Source organism: Procambarus clarkii, chromosome 32, assembly GCF_040958095.1.
Source record: "Procambarus clarkii isolate CNS0578487 chromosome 32, FALCON_Pclarkii_2.0, whole genome shotgun sequence".
In the NCBI taxonomy this organism is placed as follows: Eukaryota; Metazoa; Arthropoda; class Malacostraca; order Decapoda; family Cambaridae; genus Procambarus; species Procambarus clarkii.
Genome location: NC_091181.1, coordinates 21247016 through 21270930, shown reverse-complemented (window position 1 = coordinate 21270930; position 23915 = coordinate 21247016). Strand labels below are relative to the sequence as shown.

The 23915-nt window shown below is 49.4% G+C and overlaps 1 protein-coding gene across 1 annotated transcript in view; it reads left to right on the top strand.

Annotated features, from left to right (window-relative positions):
* Positions 1-1717: 1717 nt before the first annotated feature.
* LOC123752442 (regucalcin-like) overlaps positions 1718-23915 on the top strand; it is a 124006-nt gene continuing 101808 nt past the window's right edge. Inside the window, exon 1 of the mRNA XM_069335011.1 lies at positions 1718-2229. The gene's annotated coding sequence lies outside the window, so the exon portion shown is untranslated. The remainder of the gene's footprint in view (positions 2230-23915) is intronic.

Here is a 23915-nt window from a genome sequence, read left to right as displayed (position 1 = left end):
TTGTCGGAAAGCCTTTGACACAGTACCGCATAAGAGGCTGGTACATAAGCTGGAGAGACAGGCAGGTGTAGCTGGTAAGGTGCTCCAGTGGATAAAGGAGAACCTAAGCAATAGGAAGCAGAGAGTTACGGTGAGGGGTGAGACCTCCGATTGGCGTGAAGTCACCAGTGGAGTCCCACAGGGCTCTGTACTCGGTCCAATCTTGTTTCTGATATATGTAAATGATCTCCCGGAGGGTATCGATTCATTTCTCTAAATGTTTGCGGACGACGCCAAAATTATGAGAAGGATTAAAACAGAAGAGGACTGTTTGAGGCTTCAAGAAGACCTAGACAAGCTGAAGGAATGGTCGAACAAATGGTTGTTAGAGCTTAACGCAACCAAATGTAATGCAATGAAGATAGGTGTAGGGAGCAGGAGGCCAGATACAAGGTATCATCTGGGAGAGGAAATTCTTCAGGAGTCAGAGAAAGAAAAAGACTTGGGGGTTGATATCACGCCAGACCTGTCTCCTGCAGCACATATCAAGAGGATAACATCAGCGGCATATGCCAGACTGGCCAACATACGAACGGCATTCAGAAACTTGTGTAAAGAATCATTCAGAACTTTGTATACCACATATGTCAGGCCAATCCTAGAGTATGCAACCCCAGCATGGAGTCCATATCTAGTCAAGGATAAGACTAAACTGGAAAAGGTTCAAAGGTTTGCCACCAGACTAGTACCCGAGTTGAGAGGTATGAGCTACGAGGAGAGACTACGGGAATTAAACCTCACTTCGCTGGAAGACAGAAGAGTTAGGGGGGGCATGATCACCACATTCAAGATTCTGAAGGGAATTGATAGGGTAGATAAAGACAGGCTATTTAACCCAAGGGGCACACGCACAAGGGGACACAGGTGGAAACTGAGTGCCCAAATGAGCCACAGAGATATTAGAAAGAACTTTTTTAGTGTCAGAGTGGTTGACAAATGGAATGCATTAGGAAGTGATGTGGTGGAGGCTGACTCCATACACAGTTCCAAGTGTAGATATGATAGAGCCCAATAGGCTCAGGAATCTGTACACCTGTTGATTGACGGTTGAGAGGCGGGACCAAAGAGCCAGAGCTCAACCCCCGCAAACACAACTAGGTGAGTACAACTAGGTGAGTAAACACACACACACACACACACACACACACACACACACACACACACACAGATTATATAACTGGACACACACACATACACACACACACACACACACACACACATACACACACACACACACACACACACACACACACACACACACACACACACACACACACACACACACACACACACACACACACACACACACACACACACACACACACACACACACACACACACACACACACACACACACACACACACACACACATCAATCATCACCTGTTGATTGACGGTTGAGAGGCGGGACCAAAGAGCCAGAGCTCAACCCCCGCAAACACAACTAGGTGAGTACAACTAGGTGAGTACACACACACACACACACACACACACACACACACACACACACACACACACACACACACACACACACACACACACACACACACACACACACACACACACAGATTATATAACTGGACACACACACAGGTTATATAACTGGAAACACACACACACACGCGCGAACAAGCACACACAGAGTTAGATAAGTGTCCTTGGACACACGAACACACTTGGCAGTGTTATCAAACCAAGGAGAGAGGCACCTGTGCAGCACTCATACACAACGCTTCCCCGGGACAAATGTCCCAGCAACAGCACCAGCAGCACCACCACCACCAGCAACACAATCACCACCACCACCACCATCAGTAACACAACCAGCAGCTCCACCACCAGCAGCAGCACCAGCAGCAACACCACCAGCAGCAGCAGCACCAGCAGCACCACCACAAGCAGCAGCAGTAGCACCAGCAGCAGCAGCACCAGCAGCACCACCACAAGCAGCAGCAGTAGCACCAGCAGCAGCACCACCAGCACCACCACCACCACCAGTAACACAACCAGCAGCACCACCACCAGCAGCAGCAGCACCAGCACTACCACCAGCAGCAGCAGCACCACCAGCAGCAGCAGCACCACCAGCAGCAGCAGCACCACCAGCACCAGCAGCAGCAGCAGCACCACCAGCAGCAGCACCACCACCAGCAGCAGCACCAGCAGCAGCACCACCAGCAGCAGCAGCAGGTAAAGTGTTTAGCAGACAGCTGTAATGTATTTCTATTATTTTAAGTTATCAAGAATATATTTAGAAACGAATATGTCCAACGAGAAGTGAATCCCGCCCCTCGGTGTATATACACATCTTCTAGTTCCGAGCAAGGTTCAGTACAAGGAATACTTGCTGTTTGGTCACTAAGCTATCGAGGAGACCTTAATAACTCTCCAGAGGTTGACTCGCCTTAAGCTCAGCACTACACCAATCTGTGACATTACAAAACAGCATCGATGCCACACACTAAATAATCAATCTTTATATATATGTATATTGGGGAGCCATATATGTATATGGAAGACTCAAACTCTCGACCCAACGAGCGTGAGGAAAAAGCTCTACCTCTAAACCAGGGGTCTCCAAACTTTTCAATGTAAGGGCCACATTATATATTTCCCATATTTATGCGGGCCGGAGGAATAAAAAATGAAATTGCTATTTTGTATAACTAAGATAAAGGCATTGTCAAAGTACAGAGAAAAGAATATTGTACAGTGTTTGTGCTCCCTGAAACGGAAGCAGCGAAGCCCCACTCGCCCTCCATCCCCACAATATACAGTTATACACAACTGATTGGTTGTAATGCACAACACATACCTACCAGTATTAGTATCTGTGCGTCACACTATCGAGAGAGAGGAAAACTGACTCGGGTTGAGCGCCACCAGTCAGCAGCCCCAGCTTTGAATAATTCTGCGATGCCATTCGTACGATAATTATTTTTTCAAGGCCACCACACAGGGATTTGTTTGGAGGGCCGGATGAAATTATGTGGCGGGCCGGATGTGGCCCGCGGGCTATAGTTTGGAGACCCCTGCTCTAGACCACGCAGACGGCTACGATTGGGAAGATTTCAGAGGCAGTAATTAAACAGTGGTCCATCTGAGTTCAAGTCTCACAGGCCCAAGTAAATGAAATGTTTATTCCTACGATAGTGTTATATATATATATATATATATATATATATATATATATATATATATATATATATATATATATATATATATATATATATATATATATATATATATATATATATATATATATATATGTATATATATATATATATATATATATATATATATATACATATATATATATATATATATATATATATATATATATATATATATATATATATATATATATATATATATATATATATGTATTAGTATATTTTGGTAGCAGTCTTTCCTGTAGACATATATTATTAAATATGACCGAAAAAGTAAGATTAATAATTCTAACACGAATTTTCTCGATCTCTCTTATGTTTATTTTCACTGTTGATGGTAATTGAAAAATCAATTCACCAAAATTCTTTTTTATTTCTAGTCTGACGCGACACTTGAACGCGTTTCGTAATAACTTATTACATTTTTAAAGACGTTTAGTTTACACACACACACAACTATTACCTGCAAACACTAAACAGAGTTCTTACTTATGCTATGATTTAAACAGCTTTCATTTTTCATTTTATACCCACATTTTGGGTGAGGTGATATGTTACAACAGTTTTGGATGAGGTGAACAAAACTTTCAACACAGGATAGAACACGAAACAATGGGTATTGAAGGTAGGAATGGAAGTAATTGCAGAGGGCCTATTGGCCCATATTTCTTGATGCTTCTATGTTGGAGCGGAGTCTTGAAGTGGGTAGAATATAGTTGTGCATTAATTGGCTGTTGATTGGTGTTGACTTCTTGATGTGTAGTGCCTCGCAGACGTCAAGCCGCCTGCTATCGCTGTATCTATCGATGATTTCTGTGTTGTTTGCTAAGATTTCTCTGGTGATGGTTTGGTTGTGGGAAGAGATTATATGTTCCTTAATATATTATATGTTCCTTAAGGAACATATAATCTCTTCCCACAACCAAACCATCACCAGAGAAATCTTAGAAAAAACACAGAAATCATCGATAGATACAGCGATAGCAGGCGGCTTGACACCAACCAATAGTGCGTTATCAGATACTGACCATTAGTGTGTTATCAGACATCAACTATAGTGTGTTATCAGATCCCTACTAAAGTGTGTTTTTAGAATACCAAACACAATGTGTTATCAGGCAACAACCAGAGTGTATTATAAAACTCCATCCAAATTGAGTTAACAGACACCAACCAATATTGTGTTATCAGATACCGACCATTAGTGTGTTATCAGACATAAATCATTAGTGTGTTATTAGATATCAACCATTAGTGTTATCAGACATCAGCTATTAGTGTGTTATCAGACACCAATAATTGTCTGTTTTCAGACACCAACCATTGTGTATTATCAGAAACCAACAATAGTGTATTAACAGACACCAGCCATAGTGTATTATCAGACATCAATCATTTTCTGTTATCAGACAACAACCATTAGTGTTTTATCAGACACCAATTATTACTGTTATAAGTCACCAATCATTGTGTGTTACCACACTAAAACTATTAGTGTGTTATCAGAAACCAACCATTGTATATTATCTGTCACCAACCATAGTGTGTTATTAGACACAAAAAATAGTGTAGTATCAGACACCAACCTTAGTGTGTTATCAGACTCTATCCATTAGTTTGTAATTAGACTCCAACAACAGTGTGTAACCAGACATCAACCATTAGTGTGATATAAGACTCCAACCATAGTTTCTTATTAGGCAAAAACCATAGTGAATTTTCCTACACCATACAAAGTGCGTTTTCAGACACAAGCCAATAATGTGCTATCAGATACCAACTATTAGTGGGTTATCAGACACCATCAATTCGTGCATAATCAGACACCAATCATTGTGTATTATCAGACACCAACCATAGTGTATTATTAGACACCAACTATAGATTGGTATTAGCCACCAACCATAGTGTGTTATTATACACCAACCAAAGTGTGTTATAATACACCAACGATAGTGTGTTATTATACATCAACCATAGTGTGTTATAATACACCAACCATAGTGTGTTATCTTACACCAACGATAGTGTGTTATTATACATCAACCATAGTGTGTTATAATACACCAACCATAGTGTGTTATCTTACACCAACGATAGTGTGTTATTATACATCAACCATAGTGTGTTATAATACACCAACCATAGTGTGTTATCTTACACCAACGATAGTGTGTTATTATACATCAACCATAGTGTGTTATAATACACCAACCAAAGTGTGTTATAATACTCCAACATTTGTGTGGTATTAGACACCAACTACAGAGTTTTTATCAGACACCAACAAGAGTGTGTTATCAGTTTCCAACTATTAGTGTTTTATCAGACACCAACAATAATGTGTTATTAGACACAAAACATTTTGTGTTATCAGACACTACCATAATGTTTTATAAGACACTATTATAGTGTAAAAAACACCAAACATTATTGTGTTATAATTCACCAGCAATATCAGACACCAACACCAGTCATTGTATGTTATCAGACACCAACACCAGTCATTGTATGTTATCAGACACCAACACCAGTCATTGTATGTTATCAGACACAATCCATTAGTGAGTTATCAGACACCAACCAAAGTTTATTATCAGGCACCAACCATAGTGTGTTATTAGACACCAACCAAAGAGTGTTATCAGACACCAACCATAGCTTGTTATCAGACACCAACTATAGTGTATTATTAGACACCAATGATAGTTTGTTATCACATATCAACCATAGTGTGTTACAAGACACTAAACATAAAGTATTATCATACACCAACCATTAGTGTATTATTAGAATCCATCCATAGTGTATTATATGACACCAACCATTAGTGTGTTATGAGACACCATCCATTAGTGTGTTATCAGACAACAAAAATACAGTCTTATCAGATTGCAAAAAAAGTGTTGTTATGATCATAGACCATAGCTCTCCCCTTCCCCTTTTTTCCTTCCCCTTCCCCTTTTTCCCTTCCCTTTCCCCTTCCTCTCCTCGTTCTTCATTCCCCCTCCCCTTTTCCCTGTTGTCCAGCCATCCTTCCTGCCATAAAACTTTTGGGGTCAGGTTTCCTTAGGTAGGGAGACCACCCCAGGTCAGTCCACTTCTAATCATTATCTCTAGTCTTTCCAATCTTCCCCCAATCTGCATCACCAATGCCCTCTTCAGACGTTTCCCTTCTTCCCCTGCCTTCGCTATAGCCAGTGATGAATTGAGGAATAGTACCTTAGTGCCATGAACTGTAGGTCTCAAATTTCGTTGGGTGGCTGGCTAGCAGCTGTTCCCACGAGTTGGTTGTACTGCTTATTTTCCAGATGCACGAGATTTCTGTCAAGAGAAACAGACCCTTATGGACATGCCTATTCTTAGCCTGGAGCTTATTGGTTGAACCCAGGGAGATCTTGGAGGCGGGGTTAGGTTCATGGCACGAGTTGGCTTAGGGCTCAAGGAGCGGAGTCCCCCAGGGAAGTGGCTGACAACCATTGGCCAAGCCTACAGTGCTCCCAGCTTTCGTTTGAACTGATTGGTGCTCCTAGTCCAGAGTCAAGCTCGGGAGGAAATCCTTAGGTCTCCCAGGGGTAGTTTAAGAAAATTGTAGTTAGTGTGTCTGGTGTGGAACTTGGGGACCAACGACCAGGGGGACAACACTAAACATGTGTGCTCGAGACTGCAGTTAAGGTATTGTGCACTTGGGTATTCATGTACATCATTGAGTCAGACTATTGCCTCTTAGGGTATTTACAGCTAGGATATATCTCAATTTGATTTAAATATACGTGCCTGTTTCAATAAAGTGAATATTTGATCTAGTGGTATTTAGTTAATGCTCCCTTTTGGTTATTAATGCGGTGTTATTTTTTTTTATATGTGGTATTCATGTGCGGTACTGGAGCCCCTATATTCTCAATAAGTAAATCAACGTTTGCTATAATTAATTCCCAAGATTTATTAGCGAGGTCCCTATTGCCCTTCTGTTCATGACTATTGATTTCTGTCCTTCCTGGGAGGTCAGTAATCTAGACACATTTTGGTATCAGGAAGGAGGTAGCAGTGTACAATTAAGTTTTTTATTCATTATTTTAAAATGAATAAAAACCCTTCATTTGTTGCTCCCCCTTCATTTAATATATCAATTTTAATATTATCGGGTAGGTGAGTGAGGGGTCACAATGATTCTGCAAGCAGAATGGGTATTGAGTGAGAAGCAAAATAGATAAGAACGGGTTATTACAGTGTATGATCAGAAACCAAGAATAGTGTGTTATCAGACAACAACTTTAGTGTGTTTTCAGACACCAACCAATGTGTATTTTCCTACACCATCCAAAGTGTGTTATCAGACACCAACTAATAGTATGTTATCAAATACCAACCATTGGTGTGTTAATAGACTCAAACAATCAGTGTGTTATCAGACACTAGCAATAGTGAATAATCAGACACCAACTATTAGTGTATTTTCATAAACCATCCAACGTGTGTTATCAGATTTTAACAATTAGTGTGCTATCAGATGCCAACCATTAGTGTGTTATCAGACACCCACCATTAGCATCTTATCAAAAACAAACCATCGTGTGTTACAAGACACCAATCATAGTGTATTTGAGACAAAAATTATAGTGTGTTATCAGACATCATCAATAATGTGTTATCAGACAACAGCCATAATGTGTTACCAAACACCAGCAATAGTGTGTTATCAGACACCAACCGTAGTGTGTTATTAGACACCAAAGATAGTACAATATCAGACAGCGAAAATAATGTATTATCAGACACGAACAATAGTTCGTTATTATGCATTAGTGTTTTATCAGACACAAACCACTACTTTGTTATCAGACACCAACCATAGTGTGTTATCAGACACCAACCATAGTGTATTATCAGACACCAACCATAGTGTGTTATCAGACACCAACCATAGTGTATTATCAGACACCAACCATAGTGTGTTATCAGACACCAACCATAGTGTATTATCAGACACCAACCATAGTGTGTTATCAGACACCAACCATAGTGTATTATCTGACACCAACCATAGTGTATTATCAGACACCAACCATAGTGTGTTATCAGACACCAACCATAGTGTGTTATCTGACACCAACCATAGTGTATTATCAGACACCAACCATAGTGTGTTATCAGACACCAACCATAGTGTGTTATCTGACACCAACCATAGTGTATTATCTGACACCAACCATAGTGTATTATCTGACACCAACCATAGTGTGTTATCAGACACCAACCATAGTGTATTATCAGACACCAACCATAGTGTATTATCTGACACCAACCATAGTGTATTATCAGACACCAACCATAGTGTGTTATCAGACACCAACCATAGTGTATTATCAGACACCAACCATAGTGTATTATCAGACACCAACCATAGTGTATTATCTGACACCAACCATAGTGTATTATCAGACACCAACCATAGTGTGTTATCAGACACCAACCATAGTGTGTTATCTGACACCAACCATAGTGTATTATCAGACACCAACCATAGTGTGTTATCAGACACCAACCATAGTGTGTTATCAGACACCAACCATAGTGTATTATCAGACACCAACCATAGTGTGTTATCAGACACCAACCATAGTGTATTATCTGACACCAACCATAGTGTATTATCAGACACCAACCATAGTGTGTTATCAGACACCAACCATAGTGTATTATCAGACACCAACCATAGTGTGTTATCAGACACCAACCATAGTGTGTTATCAGACACCAACCATAGTGTGTTATCAGACACCAACCATAGTGTGTTATCAGACACCAACCATAGTGTATTATCAGACACCAACCATAGTGTGTTATCAGACACCAACCATAGTGTATTATCTGACACCAACCATAGTGTATTATCTGACACCAACCATAGTGTGTTATCTGACACCAACCATAGTGTATTATCAGACACCAACCATAGTGTATTATCTGACACCAACCATAGTGTATTATCAGACACCAACCATAGTGTATTATCAGACACCAACCATAGTGTGTTATCAGACACCAACCATAGTGTATTATCTGACACCAACCATAGTGTATTATCAGACACCAACCATAGTGTGTTATCAGACACCAACCATAGTGTATTATCAGACACCAACCATAGTGTATTATCAGACACCAACCATAGTGTGTTATCAGACACCAACCATAGTGTATTATCAGACACCAACCATAGTGTGTTATCAGACACCAACCATAGTGTATTATCAGACACCAACCATAGTGTATTATCAGACACCAACCATAGTGTATTATCTGACACCAACCATAGTGTGTTATCAGACACCAACCATAGTGTGTTATCAGACACCAACCATAGTGTATTATCTGACACCAACCATAGTGTATTATCAGACACCAACCATAGTGTATTATCAGACACCAACCATAGTGTATTATCAGACACCAACCATAGTGTATTATCAGACACCAACCATAGTGTATTATCTGACACCAACCATAGTGTGTTATCTGACACCAACCATAGTGTATTATCAGACACCAACCATAGTGTATTATCTGACACCAACCATAGTGTATTATCTGACACCAACCATAGTGTGTTATCAGACACCAACCATAGTGTGTTATCAGACACCAACCATAGTGTGTTATCAGACACCAACCATAGTGTATTATCAGACACCAACCATAGTGTATTATCTGACACCAACCATAGTGTATTATCAGACACCAACCATAGTGTGTTATCAGACACCAACCATAGTGTATTATCTGACACCAGCTATAGTGTATTATCTGACACCAACCATAGTGTGTTATCAGACACCAACTATTGCGTGTTCTTAGACACTAACCAAAGTGTGTTATAAGATACCAGACATAAAGTGTTATCAGACACTAACCATAGTGTGATATCAGACACCAGCTAAAGTGTGGTATCAGAGGCCAACCTTAGTGTGTTCTTAGACACCAACCATAATGTGTTATCAGACACCAACAATAGTATATAACCAGACAACAACTATATATACCAGACATATTACCAGTTATAAGATACCAGACATAAAGTTTTATCAGACACCATCCATTTGTGTGTTATCAGGCACCAATCATTAGAGTTTTATCAGATACCAGCTATTGAATATTATCAGACACCAACTACTACTGTGTTATCAGACACCAACTACTAGTGTGTTATCAGACACCAACTACTAGTGTGTTATCAGACTCAAACTGTAAGTGTACTAACTGACACCAACAATAAAGTTTTATGAAACACAAACCATTAGTGTGTTATCGGATAGTAACCATAGTGTATTATCAGACACCAACCAGAGTGTTTTATCAGACTCCAACCAATAGTGAGTTATCAGACACCAACCAATAGTGAGTTATCAGACACCAACCAATAGTGAGTTATCAGACACCAACCAATAGTGAGTTATCAGACACCAACCAATAGTGAGTTATCAGACACCAACCAATAGTGAGTTATCAGACACCAACCAATAGTGAGTTATCAGACACCAACCAATAGTGAGTTATCAGACACCAACCAATAGTGAGTTATCAGACACCAACCAATAGTGAGTTATCAGACACCAACCAATAGTGAGTTATCAGACACCAACCAATAGTGAGTTAACAGACACCAACAATAGTCTGTTATTAGACACCAAACATAGAATATTATCAGACACCATCAATAGTGTGTTATTAGACTCTAACTATAGTGTATTGTCAGACATATACCATAGTGTTGTTAGACACCAGACACCATTCATAGTGTATTATCACACACCATCTAAAGTGTGACACCAGATACCAAAAATTTGTCTGTTATAAGATGCCAACCATTAGTGTATTGTCAGACACCAACCATTAGTGTATTGTCAGATACCAACCATTAGTTTGTTATCAGACACCAACCATTAGTTTGTTATCAGACACCAACCATTAGTTTGTTATCAGACACCAACCATTAGTTTGTTATCAGACACCAACCATTAGTATGTTGTCAGATACCAACCATTAGTTTGTTATCAGACACCAACCATTAGTGTATTGTCAGATACCAACCATTAGTATGTTGTCAGATACCAACCATTAGTTTGTTATCAGACACCAACCATTAGTGTGTTGTCAGATACCAACCATTAGTTTGTTATCAGACACCAACCATTAGTGTGTTGTCAGATACCAACCATTAGTTTGTTATCAGACACCAACCATTAGTGTGTTGTCAGATACCAACCATTAGTTTGTTATCAGACACCAACCATTAGTGTGTTGTCAGATACCAACCATTAGTATGTTGTCAGATACCAACCATTAGTATGTTGTCAGATACCAACCATTAGTGTGTTGTCAGATACCAACCATTAGTTTGTTATCAGACACCAACCATTAGTGTGTTGTCAGATACCAACCATTAGTTTGTTATCAGACACCAACCATTAGTGTGTTGTCAGATACCAACCATTAGTTTGTTATCAGACACCAACCATTAGTATGTTGTCAGATACCAACCATTAGTTTGTTATCAGACACCAACCATTAGTGTGTTGTCAGATACCAACCATTAGTTTGTTATCAGACACCAACCATTAGTGTGTTGTCAGATACCAACCATTAGTTTGTTATCAGACACCAACCATTAGTGTGTTGTCAGATACCAACCATTAGTTTGTTATCAGACACCAACCATTAGTGTGTTGTCAGATACCAACCATTAGTATGTTGTCAGATACCAACCATTAGTTTGTTATCAGACACCAACCATTAGTGTGTTGTCAGATACCAACCATTAGTTTGTTATCAGACACCAACCATTAGTGTGTTGTCAGATACCAACCATTAGTTTGTTATCAGATACCAACCATTAGTGTGTTGTCAGATACCAACCATTAGTGTGTTATCAGACAACAACCATTAGTATGTTGTCAGATACCAACCATTAGTGAGTTATCAGACACCAACCATTAGTGTGTTGTCAGATACCAACCATTAGTTTGTTATCAGATACCAACCATTAGTATGTTGTCAGATACCAACCATTAGTTTGTTATCAGATACCAACCATTAGTATGTTGTCAGATACCAACCATTAGTTTGTTATCAGACACCAACCATTAGTATGTTGTCAGATACCAACCATTAGTGTGTTATCAGATACCAACCATTAGTGTGTTATCAGACAAAAACCATTAGTGTTATATTAGAAGTGTTATATAATATTTGTATAACTAAGTACAAAAAATTAACATAAATAATAATAATAAAGAGGCGAACAAAAAGACATTCAAACAAATTAACAAACGTTTACGATAATTAGCAGCAAAATTCATATTTTTTTTCCAGAACATCATCATACTTTTCTCTGTGACACGTCCAGGCTGTTTGTTGTGACACGTCCAGGCTGTTTGTTGTGACACGTCCAGGCTGTTTGTGGTGACACGTCCAGGCTGTTTGTGGTGACACGTCCAGGCTGTTTGTGGCTTCCCATTATCAGGGACTATTAGCCTATTAGGCTTACCAAGATCACCCTTGCCTCAGAAGGCGAATCACGACAGTTAACAAACTCCAGGGTATCTATTTACCGTGGTGTGAACAGATGCATCAGGCGTAAGAAATCGTGGACAAATGTCCTGTACTGTCCGAGGTGATTGTCCGCCCTGTGTGTAGGCAGTCACCGCCCCATGTGTAGGCAGTCACCACCCCGTGTGTAGGCAGTCACCGCCCCATGTGTAGGCAGTCACCACCCCATGTGTAGGCAGTCACCGCCCTGTGTGTAGGCAGTCACCGCCCCATGTGTAGGCAGTCACCACCCCGTGTGTAGGCAGTCACCGCCCCATGTGTAGGCAGTCACCACCCCGTGTGTAGGCAGTCACCGCCCCATGTGTAGGCAGTCACCACCCCGTGTGTAGGCAGTCACCGCCCTGTGTGTAGGCAGTCACCGCCCCGTGTGTAGGCAGTCACCACCCCGTGTGTAGGCAGTCACCGCCCCATGTGTCGGCAGTCACCACCCCGTGTGTAGGCAGTCACCACCCCGTGTGTAGGCAGTCACCACCCCGTGTGTCGGCAGTCACCGCCCAGTGTGTAGGCAGTCACCGCCCCATGTGTCGGCAGTCACCGCCCTGTGTATCGGCAGTCACCGCCCCGTGTGTAGGCAGTCACCGCCCCATGTGTCGGCAGTCACCACCCCGTGTGTAGGCAGTCACCACCCCGTGTGTAGGCAGTCACCACCCCGTGTGTAGGCAGTCACCACCCCGTGTGTAGGCAGTCACCACCCCGTGTGTAGGCAGTCACCGCCCCGTGTGTAGGCAGTCACCGCCCTGTGTGTAGGCAGTCACCGCCCCGTGTGCAGGCAGTCACCACCCCGTGTGTAGGCAGTCACCGCTCTGTGTGTCGGCAGTCACCACCCCGTGTGTAGGCAGTCACCGCCCTGTGTGTCGGCAGTCACCGCCCTGTGTGTCGGCAGTCACCACCCCGTGTGTAGGCAGTCACCGCCCTGTGTGTAGGTAGTCACCGCCCCGTGTGCAGGCAGTCACCACCCCGTGTGTAGGCAGTCACCGCCCTGTGTGTAGGCAGTCACCGCCCTGTGTGTGTCGGCAGTCACCGCCTTGTGTGTCGGCAGTCACCGCCCTGTGTGTAGGCAGTCACCGCCCTGTGTGTATGCAGTCACCGCCCAGTGTGTAGGCAGTCACCGCCCCATGTGTCGGCAGTCACCACCCCGTGTGTAGGCAGTCACCACCCCGTGTGTAGGCAGTCACCACCCCGTGTGTCGGCAGTCACCGCCCAGTGTGTAGGCAGTCACCGCCCCATGTGTCGGCAGTCACCGCCCTGTGTGTCGGCAGTCACCGCCCCGTGTGTAGGCAGTCACCGCCCTGTGTGTCGGCAGTCACCACCCCGTGTGTAGGCAGTCACCACCCCGTGTGTAGGCAGTCACCGCCCCGTGTGTAGGCAGTCACCGCCCCATGTGTCGGCAGTCACCACCCCGTGTGTAGGCAGTCACCGCCCCGTGTGTAGGCAGTCACCACCCCGTGTGTAGGCAGTCACCGCCCTGTGTGTAGGCAGTCACCGCCCCGTGTGTAGGCAGTCACCACCCCGTGTGTAGGCAGTCACCACCACCCCGTGTGTAGGCAGTCACCGCCCTGTGTGTCGGCAGTCACCACCCCGTGTGTAGGCAGTCACCGCCCCGTGTGTAGGCAGTCACCACCCCATGTGTAGGCAGTCACCGCCCCATGTGTAGGCAGTCACCGCCCCGTGTGTAGGCAGTCACCGCCCCGTGTGTCGGCAGTCACCGCCCCGTGTGTAGGTAGTCACCACCCCGTGTGTCGGCAGTCACCGCCCCGTGTGTAGGCAGTCACCGCCCTGTGTGTCGGCAGTCACCGCTCCATGTGTAGGTAGTCACCACCCCGTGTGTAGGTAGTCACCACCCCGTGTGTAGGCAGTCACCGCCCCGTGTGTAGGCAGTCACCGCCCCGTGTGTAGGCAGTCACCACCCCGTGTGTAGGCAGTCACCGCCCCGTGTGTAGGCAGTCGTCGCCCCGTGTGTAGGCAGTCACCGCCCTGTGTGTAGGCAGTCACCGCCCCATGTGTAGGCAGTCACCGCCCCGTGTGTCGGCAGTCACCGCCCCGTGTGTAGGCAGTCACCGCCCCGTGTGTAGGCAGTCACCACCCCGTGTGTAGGCAGTCACCGCCCTGTGTGTCGGCAGTCACCACCCCGTGTGTCGGCAGTCACCGCCCCGTGTGTCGGCAGTCACCGCCCCGTGTGTAGGCAGTCACCACCCCGTGTGTCGGCAGTCACCGCCCCGTGTGTAGGCAGTCACCGCCCCGTGTGTAGGCAGTCACCGCCCCGTGTGTTGGCAGTCACCGCCCCGTGTGTCGGCAGTCACCGCCCCGTGTGTCGGCAGTCACCGCCCCGTGTGTAGGCAGTCACCACCCGTGTGTAGGCAGTCACCGCCCTGTGTGTCGGCAGTCACCGCTCCATGTGTAGGTAGTCACCACCCCGTGTGTAGGTAGTCACCACCCCGTGTGTAGGCAGTCACCGCCCCGTGTGTAGGCAGTCACCGCCCCGTGTGTAGGCAGTCACCACCCCGTGTGTAGGCAGTCACCGCCCCGTGTGTAGGCAGTCACCGCCCCGTGTGTAGGCAGTCACCGCCCTGTGTGTAGGCAGTCACCGCCCCATGTGTAGGCAGTCACCGCCCCGTGTGTCGGCAGTCACCGCCCCGTGTGTAGGCAGTCACCGCCCCGTGTGTAGGCAGTCACCACCCCGTGTGTAGGCAGTCACCGCCCTGTGTGTCGGCAGTCACCACCCCGTGTGTCGGCAGTCACCGCCCCGTGTGTCGGCAGTCACCGCCCCGTGTGTAGGCAGTCACCACCCCGTGTGTCGGCAGTCACCGCCCCGTGTGTAGGCAGTCACCGCCCCGTGTGTAGGCAGTCACCGCCCCGTGTGTTGGCAGTCACCGCCCCGTGTGTCGGCAGTCACCGCCCCGTGTGTCGGCAGTCACCGCCCCGTGTGTAGGCAGTCACCACCCGTGTGTAGGCAGTCACCGCCCCATGTGTAGGCAGTCACCGCCCCGTGTGTCGGCAGTCACCGCCCCGTGTGTAGGCAGTCACCGCCCCGTGTGTAGGCAGTCACCACCCGTGTGTCGGCAGTCACCGCTCCATGTGTCGGCAGTCACCGCCCCGTGTGTCGGCAGTCACCGCCTCGTGTGTAGGCATTCACCGCCCCGTGTGTCGGCAGTCACCACCCGTGTGTAGGCATTCACCGCCCCATGTGTCGGCAGTCAACGCCCTGTGTGTAGGCAGTCACCGCCCCATGTGTAGGCAGTCACCGCCCCGTGTGTAGGCAGTCACCGCCCCATGTGTCGGCAGTCACCGCCCCGTGTGTAGGCAGTCACCGCCCCGTGTGTCGGCAGTCACCGCCCCATGTGTAGGCAGTCACCGCCCAGTGTGTAGGCAGTCACCGCCCCGTGTGTAGGCAGTCACCGCCCCGTGTGTTGGCAGTCACCGCCCCGTGTGTCGGCAGTCACCGCCCCGTGTGTAGGCAGTCACCGCCCCGTGTGTCGGCAGTCACCGCCCTGTGTGTAGGCAGTCACCGCCCCATGTGTAGGCAGTCACCGCCCCGTGTGTAGGCAGTCACCGCCCCGTGTGTTGGCAGTCACCGCCCCGTGTGTTGGCTGTCACCGCCCCATGTGTCGGCAGTCACCGCCCTGTGTGTAGGCAGTCACCGCCCCGTGTGTTGGCAGTCACCGCCCCGTGTGTTGGCTGTCACCGTCCCATGTGTCGGCAGTCACCACCCCGTGTGTAGGCAGTCACCGCCCCGTGTGTAGGCAGTCACCACCCCGTGTGTAGGCAGTCACCGCCCCATGTGTCGGCAGTCACCGCCCTGTGTGTAGGTAGTCACCACCCCGTGTGTAGGCAGTCACCGCCCCATGTGTCGGCAGTCACCGCCCTGTGTGTAGGCAGTCACCGCCCCATGTGTAGGCAGTCACCGCCCCGTGTGTAGGCAGTCACCGCTCCATGTGTAGGCAGTCACCGCCCCATGTGTCGGCAGTCACCGCCCCCTGTGTAGGCAGTCACCGCCCCGTGTGTAGGCAGTCCCCGCCCCGTGTGTCGGCAGTCACCGCCCTGTGTGTAGGCAGTCACCGCCCTGTGTGTAGGCAGTCCCCGCCCCATGTGTCGGCAGTCACCGCCCTGTGTGTAGGCAGTCACCGCCCCGTGTGTAGGCAGTCACCGCCCCGTGTGTAGGCAGTCCCCGCCCCATGTGTCGGAAGTCACCGCCCTGTGTGTAGGCAGTCACCGCCCCATGTGTAGGCAGTCACCGCCCCGTGTGTAGGCAGTCCCCGCCCCATGTGTCGGCAGTCACCGCCCTGTGTGTAGGCAGTCACCGCCCCATGTGTAGGCAGTCACCGCCCCGTGTGTCGGCAGTCACCGCCCCGTGTGTAGGCAGTCACCGCCCCGTGTGTAGGCAGTCCCCGCCCCGTGTGTCGGCAGTCACCGCCCTGTGTGTAGGCAGTCACCGCCCCGTGTGTCGGCAGTCACCGCCCCGTGTGTAGGCAGTCACCGCCCCGTGTGTCGGCAGTCACCGCCCCATGTGTAGGCAGTCACCACCCCGTGTGTAGGCAGTCCCCGCCCCGTGTGTCGGCAGTCACCGCCCTGTGTGTAGGCAGTCACCGCCCTGTGTGTAGGCAGTCACCGCCCTGTGTGTAGGCAGTTACCGCCCCATGTGTAGGCAGTCACCGCCCTGTGTGTAGGCAGTCACCGCCCCGTGTGTAGGCAGTCACCGCCCCGTGTGTAGGCAGTCCCCGCCCCATGTGTCGGCAGTCACCACGCCGTGTGTAGGCAGTCCCCGCCCCGTGTGTAGGCAGTCCCCGCCCCGTGTGTCGGCAGTCACCGCCCTGTGTGTAGGCAGTCACCGCCCTGTGTGTAGGCAGTCACCGCCCTGTGTGTAGGCAGTCACCGCCCTGTGTATCGGCAGTCACCGCCCCGTGTGTAGGCAGTCACCGCCCCATGTGTCGGCAGTCACCACCCCGTGTGTAGGCAGTCACCACCCCGTGTGTAGGCAGTCACCACCCCGTGTGTAGGCAGTCACCACCCCGTGTGTAGGCAGTCACCACCCCGTGTGTAGGCAGTCACCGCCCCGTGTGTAGGCAGTCACCGCCCTGTGTGTAGGCAGTCACCGCCCCGTGTGCAGGCAGTCACCACCCCGTGTGTAGGCAGTCACCGCTCTGTGTGTCGGCAGTCACCACCCCGTGTGTAGGCAGTCACCGCCCTGTGTGTCGGCAGTCACCGCCCTGTATGTCGGCAGTCACCACCCCGTGTGTAGGCAGTCACCGCCCTGTGTGTAGGTAGTCACCGCCCCGTGTGCAGGCAGTCACCACCCCGTGTGTAGGCAGTCACCGCCCTGTGTGTAGGCAGTCACCGCCCTGTGTGTGTCGGCAGTCACCGCCTTGTGTGTCGGCAGTCACCGCCCTGTGTGTAGGCAGTCACCGCCCTGTGTGTATGCAGTCACCGCCCAGTGTGTAGGCAGTCACCGCCCCATGTGTCGGCAGTCACCACCCCGTGTGTAGGCAGTCACCACCCCGTGTGTAGGCAGTCACCACCCCGTGTGTCGGCAGTCACCGCCCAGTGTGTAGGCAGTCACCGCCCCATGTGTCGGCAGTCACCGCCCTGTGTGTCGGCAGTCACCGCCCCGTGTGTAGGCAGTCACCGCCCTGTGTGTCGGCAGTCACCACCCCGTGTGTAGGCAGTCACCACCCCGTGTGTAGGCAGTCACCGCCCCGTGTGTAGGCAGTCACCGCCCCATGTGTCGGCAGTCACCACCCCGTGTGTAGGCAGTCACCGCCCCGTGTGTAGGCAGTCACCACCCCGTGTGTAGGCAGTCACCGCCCTGTGTGTAGGCAGTCACCGCCCCGTGTGTAGGCAGTCACCACCCCGTGTGTAGGCAGTCACCACCACCCCGTGTGTAGGCAGTCACCGCCCTGTGTGTCGGCAGTCACCACCCCGTGTGTAGGCAGTCACCGCCCCGTGTGTAGGCAGTCACCACCCCATGTGTAGGCAGTCACCGCCCCATGTGTAGGCAGTCACCAAATCCCCTTGTGAAGGCAGTCACCGCCCCGTGTGTCGGCAGTCACCGCCCCGTGTGTAGGTAGTCACCACCCCGTGTGTCGGCAGTCACCGCCCCGTGTGTAGGCAGTCACCGCCCTGTGTGTCGGCAGTCACCGCTCCATGTGTAGGTAGTCACCACCCCGTGTGTAGGTAGTCACCACCCCGTGTGTAGGCAGTCACCGCCCCGTGTGTAGGCAGTCACCGCCCCGTGTGTAGGCAGTCACCACCCCGTGTGTAGGCAGTCACCGCCCCGTGTGTAGGCAGTCACCGCCCCGTGTGTAGGCAGTCACCGCCCTGTGTGTAGGCAGTCACCGCCCCATGTGTAGGCAGTCACCGCCCCGTGTGTCGGCAGTCACCGCCCCGTGTGTAGGCAGTCACCGCCCCGTGTGTAGGCAGTCACCACCCCGTGTGTAGGCAGTCACCGCCCTGTGTGTCGGCAGTCACCACCCCGTGTGTCGGCAGTCACCGCCCCGTGTGTCGGCAGTCACCGCCCCGTGTGTAGGCAGTCACCACCCCGTGTGTCGGCAGTCACCGCCCCGTGTGTAGGCAGTCACCGCCCCGTGTGTAGGCAGTCACCGCCCCGTGTGTTGGCAGTCACCGCCCCGTGTGTCGGCAGTCACCGCCCCGTGTGTCGGCAGTCACCGCCCCGTGTGTAGGCAGTCACCACCCGTGTGTAGGCAGTCACCGCCCTGTGTGTCGGCAGTCACCGCTCCATGTGTAGGTAGTCACCACCCCGTGTGTAGGTAGTCACCACCCCGTGTGTAGGCAGTCACCGCCCCGTGTGTAGGCAGTCACCACCCCGTGTGTAGGCAGTCACCGCCCCGTGTGTAGGCAGTCACCGCCCCGTGTGTAGGCAGTCACCGCCCTGTGTGTAGGCAGTCACCGCCCCATGTGTAGGCAGTCACCGCCCCGTGTGTCGGCAGTCACCGCCCCGTGTGTAGGCAGTCACCGCCCCGTGTGTAGGCAGTCACTACCCCGTGTGTAGGCAGTCACCGCCCTGTGTGTCGGCAGTCACCACCCCGTGTGTCGGCAGTCACCGCCCCGTGTGTCGGCAGTCACCGCCCCGTGTGTAGGCAGTCACCACCCCGTGTGTCGGCAGTCACCGCCCCGTGTGTAGGCAGTCACCGCCCCGTGTGTAGGCAGTCACCGCCCCGTGTGTTGGCAGTCACCGCCCCGTGTGTCGGCAGTCACCGCCCCGTGTGTCGGCAGTCACCGCCCCGTGTGTAGGCAGTCACCACCCGTGTGTAGGCAGTCACCGCCCCATGTGTAGGCAGTCACCGCCCCGTGTGTCGGCAGTCACCGCCCCGTGTGTAGGCAGTCACCGCCCCGTGTGTAGGCAGTCACCACCCGTGTGTCGGCAGTCACCGCTCCATGTGTCGGCAGTCACCGCCCCGTGTGTCGGCAGTCACCGCCTCGTGTGTAGGCATTCACCGCCCCGTGTGTCGGCAGTCACCACCCGTGTGTAGGCATTCACCGCCCCATGTGTCGGCAGTCACCGCCCTGTGTGTAGGCAGTCACCGCCCCATGTGTAGGCAGTCACCGCCCCGTGTGTAGGCAGTCACCGCCCCATGTGTCGGCAGTCACCGCCCCGTGTGTAGGCAGTCACCGCCCCGTGTGTCGGCAGTCACCGCCCCATGTGTAGGCAGTCACCGCCCAGTGTGTAGGCAGTCACCGCCCCGTGTGTAGGCAGTCACCGCCCCGTGTGTTGGCAGTCACCGCCCCGTGTGTCGGCAGTCACCGCCCCGTGTGTAGGCAGTCACCGCCCCGTGTGTCGGCAGTCACCGCCCTGTGTGTAGGCAGTCACCGCCCCATTTGTAGGCAGTCACCGCCCCGTGTGTAGGCAGTCACCGCCCCGTGTGTTGGCAGTCACCGCCCCGTGTGTTGGCTGTCACCGCCCCATGTGTCGGCAGTCACCGCCCTGTGTGTAGGCAGTCACCGCCCCGTGTGTTGGCAGTCACCGCCCCGTGTGTTGGCTGTCACCGCCCCATGTGTCGGCAGTCACCACCCCGTGTGTAGGCAGTCACCGCCCCGTGTGTAGGCAGTCACCACCCCGTGTGTAGGCAGTCACCGCCCCATGTGTCGGCAGTCACCGCCCTGTGTGTAGGTAGTCACCACCCCGTGTGTAGGCAGTCACCGCCCCATGTGTCGGCAGTCACCGCCCTGTGTGTAGGCAGTCACCGCCCCATGTGTAGGCAGTCACCGCCCCGTGTGTAGGCAGTCACCGCTCCATGTGTAGGCAGTCACCGCCCCATGTGTCGGCAGTCACCGCCCCCTGTGTAGGCAGTCACCGCCCCGTGTGTAGGTAGTCCCCGCCCCGTGTGTCGGCAGTCACCGCCCTGTGTGTAGGCAGTCACCGCCCTGTGTGTAGGCAGTCCCCGCCCCATGTGTCGGCAGTCACCGCCCTGTGTGTAGGCAGTCACCGCCCCGTGTGTAGGCAGTCACCGCTCCGTGTGTAGGCAGTCCCCGCCCCATGTGTCGGCAGTCACCGCCCTGTGTGTAGGCAGTCACCGCCCCATGTGTAGGCAGTCACCGCCCCGTGTGTAGGCAGTCCCCGCCCCATGTGTCGGCAGTCACCGCCCTGTGTGTAGGCAGTCACCGCCCCATGTGTAGGCAGTCACCGCCCCGTGTGTCGGCAGTCACCGCCCCGTGTGTAGGCAGTCACCGCCCCGTGTGTAGGCCGTCCCCGCCCCGTGTGTCGGCAGTCACCGCCCTGTGTGTAGGCAGTCACCGCCCCGTGTGTCGGCAGTCACCGCCCCGTGTGTAGGCAGTCACCGCCCCGTGTGTCGGCAGTCACCGCCCCATGTGTAGGCAGTCACCACCCCGTGTGTAGGCAGTCCCCGCCCCGTGTGTCGGCAGTCACCGCCCTGTGTGTAGGCAGTCACCGCCCTGTGTGTAGGCAGTCACCGCCCTGTGTGTAGGCAGTTACCGCCCCATGTGTAGGCAGTCACCGCCCTGTGTGTAGGCAGTCACCGCCCCGTGTGTAGGCAGTCACCGCCCCGTGTGTAGGCAGTCCCCGCCCCATGTGTCGGCAGTCACAGTAGTAGGGATGGCTCCACACAGGTGATATTTTTTTTCAGGTCAAATATCCCCTGTGCGGGCCAGGGTTTTCAGGTAAATTTAGAATATCGTCTGTGCGGGCCATGGTTTTCAGGTTCCAAAGGGAAAATATCGTCTGTGCGGGCCAGGGTTTTCAGATTCCAATATCGTCTGTGTGGAGCCAGGGTTTTGAGGTTCCAATATCTCGCGTGTGAGCCAGGGTTTTCAGGCGAATTTGGGGAGTCACAGATTTGGAAGTAAGGATTTCTTATAACGAAAATAATGTCATACGAGTTTGTTAAAGTTCTTATGAGAAAAATAATTTCCAAGACATAGAAGTTTGTTAAGGCCTTATGGGACAAATTAAAGTAACGTATATAGCTCTTTAGGGCTTCCAGGAGAACTCTACGGACATGTTTTACATGTTTTCAACTTACAAAATCCGTCTGTGTAAGCCATAGTTTTCATATAAATTTAGAAAATCACCTGTGTAAGTCATGGTTTTCAGGGTTTCGTACATCACACCCCCCTCCCTCCCCCCCTTACCTCGCAATCTCTCGCGTCACCTTTATTTACTTTACGCCCGGACAGCCAGACGGATCTTATCATATCTTATCTCCATAATATCTCTACCGTCCCTCCTCTCTCTCTCTCTCTCTCTCCTCTTCCTATTTCCTTACAACTATTTTCAGAGTTTCAAATAATCATAGAAGTTTATTTATATGTTTATGACAGAATTTGTAAAAGGACCATTTTCAGAGAATATTGTCTTAGATGTTTTGTTAAGGAAAACAGGCAACTTATCCATAACATTTAGTTTTATATCCATTTACGGCTATTTCATCTGTAAAGACCAAATTGATCAGAGCCCAGTTTTAAGCTCATATTTCATCAGAGTCCAGTTTATACCGAAAATTCGCCAGAGTCTACTTTGAGAGCAATATTTGTCAGAGACAGTTTTAGCTCATATTTCATCAGAGACCATTTTATACCTAAAAATGAACAGAGTCCACATTGTGAGCAAATTAGTCAGAGACAGTATTTAGCTCATATTTCATCAGAGTCCAGTTTATGCTCAAATTCGCCAGAGTCTACTTTGAGAGCAATATTCGTCAGAGACAGTTTTAGCTCATATTTCATCAGAGACCATTTTATACCTAAAAATGAACAGAGTCCAGTTCTTGATCGAAATTCATCAGAGTCCAGTTTTCTAGCAAAATTCGCCAGAGTCTACTTTGTGCCAAAATATTCAGAGTCCAGTTCATGATCGAAATTAATCAGAGTCCAGTTTTCTAGCAAAATTCGCCAGAGTCTACTTTGTGCCAAAATATTCAGAGTCCAGTTCATGATCGAAATTAATCAGAGTCCAATTAAAGACCCAAATTTGGCAGAGACCACATTTTCGCTACTAGCAGTCCAATCCCCCTGAAATTTTAAACAGTCATATTTCAGACGTAGTAAATAAGATCAAGTCAGTTACAGAGCACCAGCTCTTGTCCCCCTGTATTTGCATATTTTCTCTATATTCACTGTGTTCTTCGTATTCTCATCCGTGTTCACTCCATGTTCTACAAATGTTCACAGTCCCATTCAGTTCATATTTTCACAAGTATCTCCATTTTTTCTGTAATCTTTCTCTTAGTCTCATTATGTTCTCTACAAAGTCTAGTCATATTTTCTATGTTTTCATGTTCATCACATGTTCTCTTTACAACTTTTATACTCAATATTCATTCTAACTTCCATATTTTGTGTTCTTTGTCAATATTCATGTTCCTCTACAAGTTCATGTTCCTCACAAGATCACTTCGTTTTTCACCTTCACTTACATGTTTTCTACATTCTTTTGTCATATTCTCCATGTTCTTCACAAGTCCATTGTTCATTCTTTGTAATCCCTATTCTCCTTATCATGTTTTCATGTTCTCTGTAAGTTCATATTCCCAGCATGTTCACTGTATTCATCAACTTTTCTTACATATGTTCTTTGCCATGTTCCCCATATGTTCTCTAGGTTTTTCCCCTTACATGTTATCTAAC